This window comes from Pteropus medius, unplaced genomic scaffold, assembly GCF_902729225.1.
Source record: "Pteropus medius unplaced genomic scaffold, Ma_sr-lr_union100, whole genome shotgun sequence".
Lineage (NCBI taxonomy): Eukaryota > Metazoa > Chordata > Mammalia > Chiroptera > Pteropodidae > Pteropus > Pteropus medius.
The window spans coordinates 36699090-36709736 of NW_024344378.1; positions in this window are offsets into that span (position 1 = coordinate 36699090).

The window sequence follows — 10647 nt, forward strand, 5'->3', positions numbered from 1 at the left end:
TTTGTTTTGTTTCCCCATAAAATTCACATGGCATAAAACTATTCTAACCACTTTTAAGTGTACAATTCAAAGCCATTAAATATATGTACAACCAACTTTTATTTGTTAAAATCAATTTTAATAATAAAGAGCATTTATTGAATTCTTACTATGTTGTAATGCAGCTCTAAGAATAAAATTCAAAGTCTATACCGTGGTCTGCCTACACACTAGTTGCTTTGACCTTCAGGAAGGATTGGACATACTCATTGCTTAAATAAGTATATATGTTGATCAGCAGTTGCTCTAAGTGCAATGGGGAGCTCATCAGTCATCTAGAGAAGGGGTGAGAGTGCCTTTTTATAAAGGATAGTTGCATCTCATTAGGTAAATGTGTAGAAGTTCACATACACATGGTTATAGAAAGATGAGTAGCTGAGGGATGGTAGCGCAGACTTTTAAACTACGACTCTCGGCAGCCAATCGTAGGATCCCAAAAGGCAGAGCAGTATTTGATTCTTGCCATGTGTAGGTAATCAACAAAACTAGGCTGTAGGAAACTTTAGAAAAAGACCTGGAGGAAGAGGGGGAACATGCAGGCTAAGAGGAAGTCTGGTGGGTAGGGGAGTATGCCTTCCAGGCAGAGGAATCAGGTGCAAAGGCCCTGAGACAGGAACAATCTGATGTGTGTGAGAAATAGCTAGATGCTAATGTGGCAGAAAGTGAGCAAGAGGGTACAGGGAGGTGAGGGAAACTGAGAACATTTGTATGCCACTGAAAAAAATTGTGGATTTTCTTTTGAATGAGATAGGAAGTTTTTGGAGTGTTTGAATGAGGCTTCCATTGCAGTGGGGAGATAGTGGATGGGCATATAGATGAAACAAGAATGACCAGGCATTGATAATTGTTGAAGCTGGGTGATGAGGAGGTACACGTTTTCATTATGCTATTCTCCCTTCTTTTGTGTTTGTTTAAAAGCTTCCATAGTAAAAAATTAAACAAACTAAAAAGAACCCTTTAGCTGCTGTGTTAAATGTAGATGGAAGAGGGGCAAATGTAGAAGCAAAATGGGACTAGTTAGAAGTTACTTATCTAGGGGAGAATTGATGGTGGCTTGGGATGGTTACAGTGAAGGTGTTGAGAAGTAGGCTGGTTCTGGATACATTGTTAAGGGAAAGTAGAAAGGATTGGTTAATGGATTTGAATGTGGAGTGGGAGAGAAACAAGAGCCAAAGATGGAAAAAAGAAGTTGTTATCAACTGAGATAGAAAAGAATGAGTGATGCGGGGGAAGATCAAAAGTTCAGCATTAGTCCTGTAAAGTTTTAGATGCATATTAAAGTAAGTGCAGATGTTAAGTAAACAGTTGGATGTAAGAATCTGAGGTTCAGGGGAGAGGTCAGTGCTAGAGATAAGAATTTGACGCCAGCAGTGTATAGATAGCATTTAAAGCTATGAGACTGGATGAGATCACCAACTGCAATTCTCTAATATGCTGATTTTTTTTGAAAAACAGACTTTCTTTCTACAAAGCTCACAGACATACAAGTTGGTTCTCTGAATGTAGAAACAATAGACTATTTGAAAAATGACTGTACTCAGAGCTCTGAATGCACACATATTAATCACTTTTATGAGGGCTTCCAAGTGTCATTTAATAAATTGTATGGTCCTCGGCCACACTAAATGGATTCCATTTGTTCTGGCAGCATGAAAAGAAATAATTTTACATCTTGAAGGGTACAGTGGAAGATAAATTAAGTCATTCTCTTTTTCAATGTCAGTAATCTCAGTGGTTTTATTGAATATAAATTGTTTAGTTTATTAATATGCTAGTTGTCCTAATAATCTACCAAGCCAAAAATCACGTGTGAGGGTAAAGGGGTAAGACTGTGCTTTCTCAGTCTGGGCTTGCTAAGTATTGATCTCCATGGGGTCTTCTAGATTTTTCTCCACAGATATTTATAGTATTTCAAAACTAGTTGATCATTATAATCGCTAGATGTGATTTTTAGACTCCACCTTTAGAAACTCTGAGTCAGTATGCCTGGAGTGGAACACAGGAATTTGTATTTTTAACTAGTGCCCATGTTTGGGAACTACTGCTAAGCAGTTTCTAGAAACATTTGATATCTTCTTTTTCTACAGATGTGCTTCTCACACCCTATTTTCCTGCCTTTATTACAAGGTATTTTTTACATCTGTTTCCTTTTTGCAATTGGCAGCAGGGAACTAGAATCTGAGATGAGTTGGGGTGGGCTGTGGAAGTACTGGGTTCAACTAGTAGGGACTCTTCTGCTCTGACCACAAAGTCACTCTCAAGCTGATCACTTTACATAATGCTTAGATGTTTGAATCTAAGCCTTATAAGTTCATAGGCCTCCAGTAGGGTTTACGTTTGCATATTATCTTAAGAGGAAAAAGAAGAACCTTCCTGTCAAGTTGAGAATCCTACCACTATGGTACTCTGGAAACCAGAGAGGATCATTTTGATATTTTGGGAGGAGGACATGGAGAAAAGATAAAATCGAACAATTTTATTCAATTTTTATTTTTATTTATTTTTCCCCTCTTTAAGTCCTCTGCCCCCCACTTCCACCCCTGACCTACGAATGTTGCTGTCTCCCCTTAAGAACTGGATCTCTGAAGGCAGGGCATCTCCTCCCACGTGCTTGGCACCTGGGGTATGGTCCATGGCTCCACCTGGAGTGTGAACCCAGGACATTCTACATGTAAAGCATACACGCTAACCACTACACTATGGAGCCAACCCTGAGATTTTTACTTTTTTAAAGGGCTGAGCTAGGTAATTTTCTCTTATCGCAGGTAATAAACCCCCCTGAATTCTGTCTATGACCTTTTTGGGAGCATGTGGACCTCATGTTGGGAATCTCTACTCTAAATATATTCTCCACAGTGAAGCCAGAGTGAAAATTTAAAAAATATAGATCAAAGCTCATCACTCCCCCGTTAAAACTCTTCAGTGACTTCCTCATGACTTAAAAGGCCAGACTCTTTTGACACTCCTTTCCAAAAATCTTCCAGGATGTGTCCTAGACTCACCTCTCCAACATCATCTCATAACTCTCTCCCCGACTCCCACCATGCTATAGAGCCACACAGGCCTTTCTGTATTTACCTTAACAATTTTTTTTCCCTGTTCTCTGTACTTGCAGTATCTTCCTTCAGTCTTCACTGGGCTGATTTTATCTTGACAGTTTAGTCTCAGAAATAATAGTGTCATCTTATTGTCTGTATAACATTTATTACTAGCTAGTATTTTTCTCTGTACTCATTTGTTTAGTGGTTTATTGTGGGTTCCTCTCACTACAATATAACCCATGGGGATGGGGCTCTTATCAGATTCATTTATCAATGAAACAGCTACATTTAGAATAGTGCTTGGCTCAAGGTGCCCACTCAGTTATTATTTGCTAAATCAATAAATAAATAATCAAGAAAGAAATTCACAGAGTCAATAAGGACCAAATTGAAAAATGTGGTTATCTCAAGGATGGGGTTGGAGATTGACGGGGAGGAGGAAAAGGCTTGCATGTTTTACTTTATACTCTTTGGTGAAAAATGATTATGGTTGATTTTGTTTCCTTTTTATGTTTTTTAGTATTATCCAAATTTTTCTAAAATAAATATGTTTTCCTTAGAAATCAGAAAAGCAAAATTAAATATAAATAGTAATTATAGTAACTTATCAAGATTTGCATTTTTGGAGAGCCAGGCCTTCACATTTTTGCATAAACACCATTGCTTTTGTTTTCCACAAAGAACTCAGTTATCTATTTTGGTGTAAAGCCTTATATTAGAATATTTTCTGAATAAGTATCTGTCTGAGTTTTCGTGGACATCACTAAGGAAAAGCATAAGATTTAGATTGTCTCCATGGTAACTAACTATGAGCCAAGACTGATCCTTGAGGATAACAACAATGGATATTCCAGCACTGGAAAAATTTTTGGATTTCTCTCAGGTTGGGGAATAACCTGTGTCTTTACTTATATGAACAACGGTCTCAGAAACCTTCTTTAGCTAAAGACTAGTTTACAAATGTGATCTGAATTCAAACTGGTAAAGGGCCTTCGGTGTTGAAGCTGCTTCCTCTGTCTGTAAGATCCTGCCCCCACTACACAGAATCTTACTCATCCCTCAATCCCTGGATAAGAAAATAACTCTAATATGAAGCGAAACTTGAATCCTTTATACCTACCTCATTAGCCCTTCTTCACTCAGCTTTATAAGTGATCTTTGCACGTATATTCTTCTCCTAATAAACTGGTGGCAAAAACAAATGTAGACAGAGAAACATTAAGAAATGTAATGGTTAATTTCATGTGTCAACTTGACTGGGCCACAGGGTGCCCAGATATTAGGTTTAACATTATTCTAGATTTTCCGTGAAGGTGTTTTTGGATGAGTTTAACATTTGAATTGGTAGACCAAGTAAAGCAGATTATTCTCCCTAATGTGGGTGGACTTCATCTAAGGCCTGAATAGAACAAAACAGTTGAGTAAGAGAGAACTCCTCCTACTGACTGCTTTCCAAGCTGGGACATTGTTTATTATTATTATTTTTTTCCTTTGGACTTAAATTGAAACATTGATTCTTCTTAGGTTTTAAGCCTGCTGCCATTTGGGCTAGAACTACAACGTCAGCCCTCCTTGTCCTTCCTAGGCTTCTGGATTCAGACTGGAATGACACCATCAGCTTTTTTGTGTCTCCAGCTATCTATAAGATATATGCCTATTGGAAGACGTGGTAAAGAGGATCAAATATGTGGTGACAGAAAGAAATCTAACAATGGGAGGTAAACACACAGTGTAAATATATATATATATGCCTTATTGTTAAAATATACAGCTGAAACTTACTAGATTTCATTAACCAATGTCACCATAAAAATAAATAAATAAGTAAGTAAGTAAATAAATAAATAAATAAATAAATAAATAAATTTTTTAAAAAGAAAGAAAGATATATACCTATTGGTTCTGTTTCTCTGGAGAATCCTGACTAATACAATAAATAAGATCCTATTATATGTTAGGCCCTGGTCTAGGGGTTGGGTTCCCCAGGTCTCTAGTTTAAAAGAGATGATAGATGAACTTCAATGTGATAGGTGCTCTAGTTGAGTTACATACCCACAAAATACTATGAGACCATAGATGTAGTACCTAATTGCGTAAGGAGTCAAGAGAGTTTCACTTAAGAGTTGACATGATCAGGGTTGTGAAAAATGACACCAGATTGAGAACAATGAAGAAATTGAACTACTGATACATCCAATAATATGGATGAATCTCACAGTTATAATTTTGAATGGAATAAAAATCAGATACAAAAGAGGACATATGAATAAAGGTGCTATGGACATCCTTTAAAAACGAGCCCTTGTTGCTGAACTTGGGGAGGGGGGGAAGTATTCAGTATCTCATTATTCAATTTGATTTGGTGTTATCAATGATTAACTAGTATATATTACTCCCCAAGAGGATCATTTCTTACTATCCTCCTTATATATGACAAAATTATTTTCAATAATAAATAATAATTAGAAAAAATATCTTCTTGATTCATTCTTTAGGTTAGAAACAAAAACCAATTTTAAAATAATACATTTCAGTTTTACAGATGTTATTAAAATTTAGAAAAATATTTCATTTATAAATGAAAATTTACCCTTACCAAAAATATTACACTTCATAGTTCACACCATTTCATTGTTTTACATTTTAAACACAAATAAAAGCTCCAAATTGTCACATGGAATTACAGAATTGCAGTAACTTGAGTTCTGTTTGTCTTTACAATCACAGTTCTATTGTTTATTTTGAATTCACTGTTTAAATGTAGGAACATGTAGTTCCACAGAGTTGGAGACAAGAACTATTCATGAAGTAAGCTTGAATGACTCTGAATTGTTAAGAACTTACTCTGAAATAAATGCATGTAGTTGTATCCATATGTAATGGGTAATTATAGAAGTGAAGTTCTTTGAATTAACTTCCACATAGAATAAATGCTAATTACAGACAAAGCAATAAAGAGGTGCTAATATAATACATGTATTACTAAAATTGTTGAGAATAGCATTGCTCAAACTTTTTAGTCCCAGGACTTCATTGGACTCCTAAAAAATATTAAGCTCTTTGCTTGTGTTTATGTATTATATCTATTGATATTTACCTATTAGAAATTAAAACAAGAAAAATTTAAGTATTTTTATTTATTTATTTTTTTAATTATTATTATTTTAGACAAGGCAACCCTTGGTTCACCTCACAGATTGCAAGGACCTTGTCAGCTTACAATCCCTTATTTTTTCATTCTTTTCGCCTACAGCACCCGGTCTTCCTAGGTGGTCTCCTATCCAAGTACTAACTAGGCCTGACCCTGCTTAGCTTTCACGATCAGAAAGGATCAGGCTTGTTCAGGGTGACATGGTCACAGACTAAATTTAAGTATTTTTAAATTTAATTTTCATCTTAAAATTACTTAATAAATCTACTGCATATTAATGTATACATAATATACATTTATAAAAATAATTAATTTTCCAAAACAAATTTAGTGATAAGAGTGACATTTTAAATTTATCTAACTGGAGTCTCACATGTGCTTCTGAATTCAATCTGTTACAATATATTGCTCTAAAGTATTTGAGAAGATTCTGGCCTCACACAAATATGTAGTTGGAAAAAAGAGGGCATTTTAATAGCCTCTTTAAATAATTGTAGATATTCTTTTTTGATACTATACCAAAACTTGACAAGAAGTAGTTTCTTACAGGTTAAAATGTGTTCAGAAATCACATAGATGAACTTTCATACTTTTACATTAAAATATGTTGGCCTATCTTACATTCTGAATGAATCTTTTTACTCATGCATGACATTACAGCATTGTGCATAGTCGATTTGTAAAATATTACTTCCCTGAGTTAGTTCAACTTTTCTAAGTCACGACACATTTTGTTTTATAACAACAAAAATATCACATTTGTTAATATCATACTGGTCTCATTTTAAGAGTCTATAAGCTCACAGAAGCTTTCAAGCTCACAGTAGGTTCCAACATTCAATTTTGGTTTGAAAGCTCAAATTTAAGGTAGCAAATATTTAAATTGTTTTCTTTGAAATGCCAGGCTCACTTTATTCATTTTTGAGAAAATGCCTGCTAAGTAACCACGGCTGCATAAATATAGTCTATCAGTTGTTTTTTTCTAATGAAAATGGTGTTCGATTTTGGAAAAAGTGGCTAGATCAGTTGGCAATTCCATAATTACTAAAGTGTTTTTCCTTGAGACAGCAGAAGTGCTTTATTTTCCATTTCCTTACAAAAAAAAATGGGTGCTTAAGGGTCATGATTTAATAAAGTGTTTACTGTTTTATGAAGGGTATTCTTAAGTAAGACTAGGTATTTGTTACTTGTTGACTGTGTGTAGCAGCGAAGAATACAGTGTGTACAAAGAATACAGTGTGTACTAGTACAGTTTGTGCCGCTGCCTTGACTCATGCTGAAGAGTAAGCAGTTTTACTCACCACTGTTTCAGGACCATCAGTGCACATGGTCAGCACAGTAAGATAGCAGATAATGTTTTATATTGTTATGAAAATATTTTTACCCCATAGACTCTCTGAAAGAATCTCAGGTTACTCCGGTTCTGTGGATCATGCTTTAAGTTTGGAACTTACACCAACAGAAGATGTTTTCTCTAGGTGAATATTTTATTATAATGTTGTTTGGAATTTCTAGTACATGATAATAAAGTGCAGACATGCTTTTAGTCTGTTTTGTTATTGATTTTACATTCTCCAAAGACCACATATAGCAATATATAGATACGTGTAGATATCTATATATATTTTAGAATTCAGTTCTTTATACATTGGTTTTGTATTATAATTGAGTTCTTTATTAGATGTATTTATTACAAATATTTTCTCCGTCAGTGGTTTTGTCTTTTTTTTCTTAGTGGTGTTTTTTGATAAACAGAAATTCTTTTTTTAAAAATAAATTTTATTTTAGAATAGTTTTAGATATACAGAAAAGTTGCAAAGGTAGTACAGACAGTTTTTGTATATCTCTCACTCAGTTTCCCCTTACATTAACATCTTATATTACCAGGGTACATTTGTCACAACTAGGAAACTAACACGGATACATTACAGTTAACTCCAGACTTTCTTTGAATTTCACTAATTTTTCCTATTAATGTCATATTTCTGTTTCCAAATTCAGTTCAGGATATAACATTGCATTTAGTCATCCTTTCTCCCTCTGTTCTGTGACAATTTTTTAGTTTTTCCATGTTTTGGATGACTTTGACAGTGTTGAAGAGTAATAGCCAGATATTTTGTAGAATGTACCTCAATTTGGGATTCTCCGATGTTTTTCTCATGGTTAGATTGTAGTTATGGGTTTGGTGGGGGAAAGCCACAAGGGTGAATTACCCTTCTTATCACATCACGTCAGGGGTATGTGATATCAATATGACTGATCACTGGTGATGTTAACTTTGATCACTGGGCAAGGGTGAGCTGTCCAGGTTAAAATTGCTAAACATAATCTATCCTTTTGTAGTATGGTCATATCTTGCTTTATATATTTTGGAGTTATAGTGTTAGATGTATACAGTATTGAGATTATTATATCATACTAATTGAACTTTTTGTCATTATACAGTAACTATGTCTAGCAGTCTTTTAGAACTTTAAATCTACATGTTTGCTGTTAATGTAAGTACACTGGTTTCTTCCCCTGAGTATATCTTACCAGTCAGTCTTTTTTTTCTTAGTTTTATTTTTTTATTGAGGTATAATTGCCATATAACATTATATCAGTTTCAGGTGTACAATATAATGATTTGATATTTGACTATATTATGAAATGACTACCACAGTAAGTCTGGTTAACATTCATCACCATAGATAGCTACATTTTTTTCTCTTGTGATGAGAATTTTAAAGATTTTCTCTCTTAGCAGCTTTCAAATATGCAATACATTATGCTCAATTATTATTAACAGTAGTCATCATGCTGTACATTACATTCCCATGACTTATTTATTTATAACTGGAAGTTTGTACCTTTTGACCTCTTTCACCCATTTCACCCACTCCCATCTCTGGCAGTCACCATCTGTCCTCTGTATCTATGAGCTTGTTTTTTTAAAAAATTTTCTAATTTAGATTCTGCATGTAAGTAAAATCACACAGTATTTATCTTTCTCTGTCTGATTTATTTCAGTTAGCATAATGCCCTCAAAGTCCATCCATGTTATTGCAAATGGCAATATTTCATTATTTTTTATGGCTGAATAATATTTAATTGAATACACATAACACATTTTAAAAATCCATTCATCCATCAATGGACACTTGTTTCTATCTCTTGGCTATCATAAAGAATGCTGCAGTGAACATAGGTCTTCAGATATCTTTTCGAGTTAGTGTTTTTGGTTTGTTCAGATAAACACCCAGAAGTGAAAGTGCTGGATCATATGGTCTAGTATTTTTAATTTTTAGGGAAACCTCCATACAGTTTTCCTTAGTGGCTGTATCAATTTATATTCACACCATAGTGCACAGGGTTCCCTTTCTCTACATCCTTGCCAACAGTTGTTATTTCTTGTCTTTTTGATACAGAAATTCTTGATTTTAGTGCTCTAATTTGATAATGTTTTATTATTTTTACTTTTTATGTTTATTCCAAGATTACATTCCTGGCGTAAATCTCACTTGATTATAATATATTATCATTTTTATGTAAAAGAGGAAAACCATATAATCATCTCAATAGAAGCAGAGGAAAACTTTCATAATTAACAATTTTTCACAGACTCTCAGTAATCTAAGAATAGAAGGAGACTCAAGGTTATGCCGATCTTATAAAATAAGTTGGAAACTATTCTTTCCTTTTTTTCTAGTCTCAGAGAGTTTTTCTTTCTTTCTTTTTTAAGATTGGTATTATTGGTTTTATTAAATGTTCAGAAGAATTCACCATTGAAGCTATTTTTACTTTAAGTTTTCTTTGTTGGGAGATTTTTAATTAAGGATGCACTGTCATTGATATTTAATGTCATTCAGATTTCCTATTTCTTCTTGTATTAGCTTTTGTAAGTTATGTTGTTCAAGGAATTTGTCCATTTCATCTACATTTTCATTGCTTTATCGAGATATAATTGATATGCCATAAAACTCTCTAAAGTATACAATTTAATTTTTTTAAGTTGATTCTCAAAGTTGTGCAACAATCACCATAACCTAATTTTAGAACATTTCTGTCACTCCCAACAGAAAATCATGCCTATTTGCAATCACTTCCATTTCCATCCCCAGGCCTAGGCAACCACTAATTTACTTTCTCCATAGATTCGCCTTTTAAAGACATTTTATGTAAATGAAATCATATAATATGTGGTGTTTTATGTCTGGCTTCTTTCATGTAGTATAATGGTTTTGAGATTCATCTATATTGTAGCATGTATCAGTATTTTGTTCCTTTTTTTGGTTTTAAAATAAATTTTTATTGAAAATTATAACCTACCTGTAGAAAGGTGTACATATTTTAAGCACAATAAAAACACTTTTTAAAGTGAATGCTTCCATAAAACCACCAGACACAAGAAATAGAACATTACTTGGACCCCGGAAG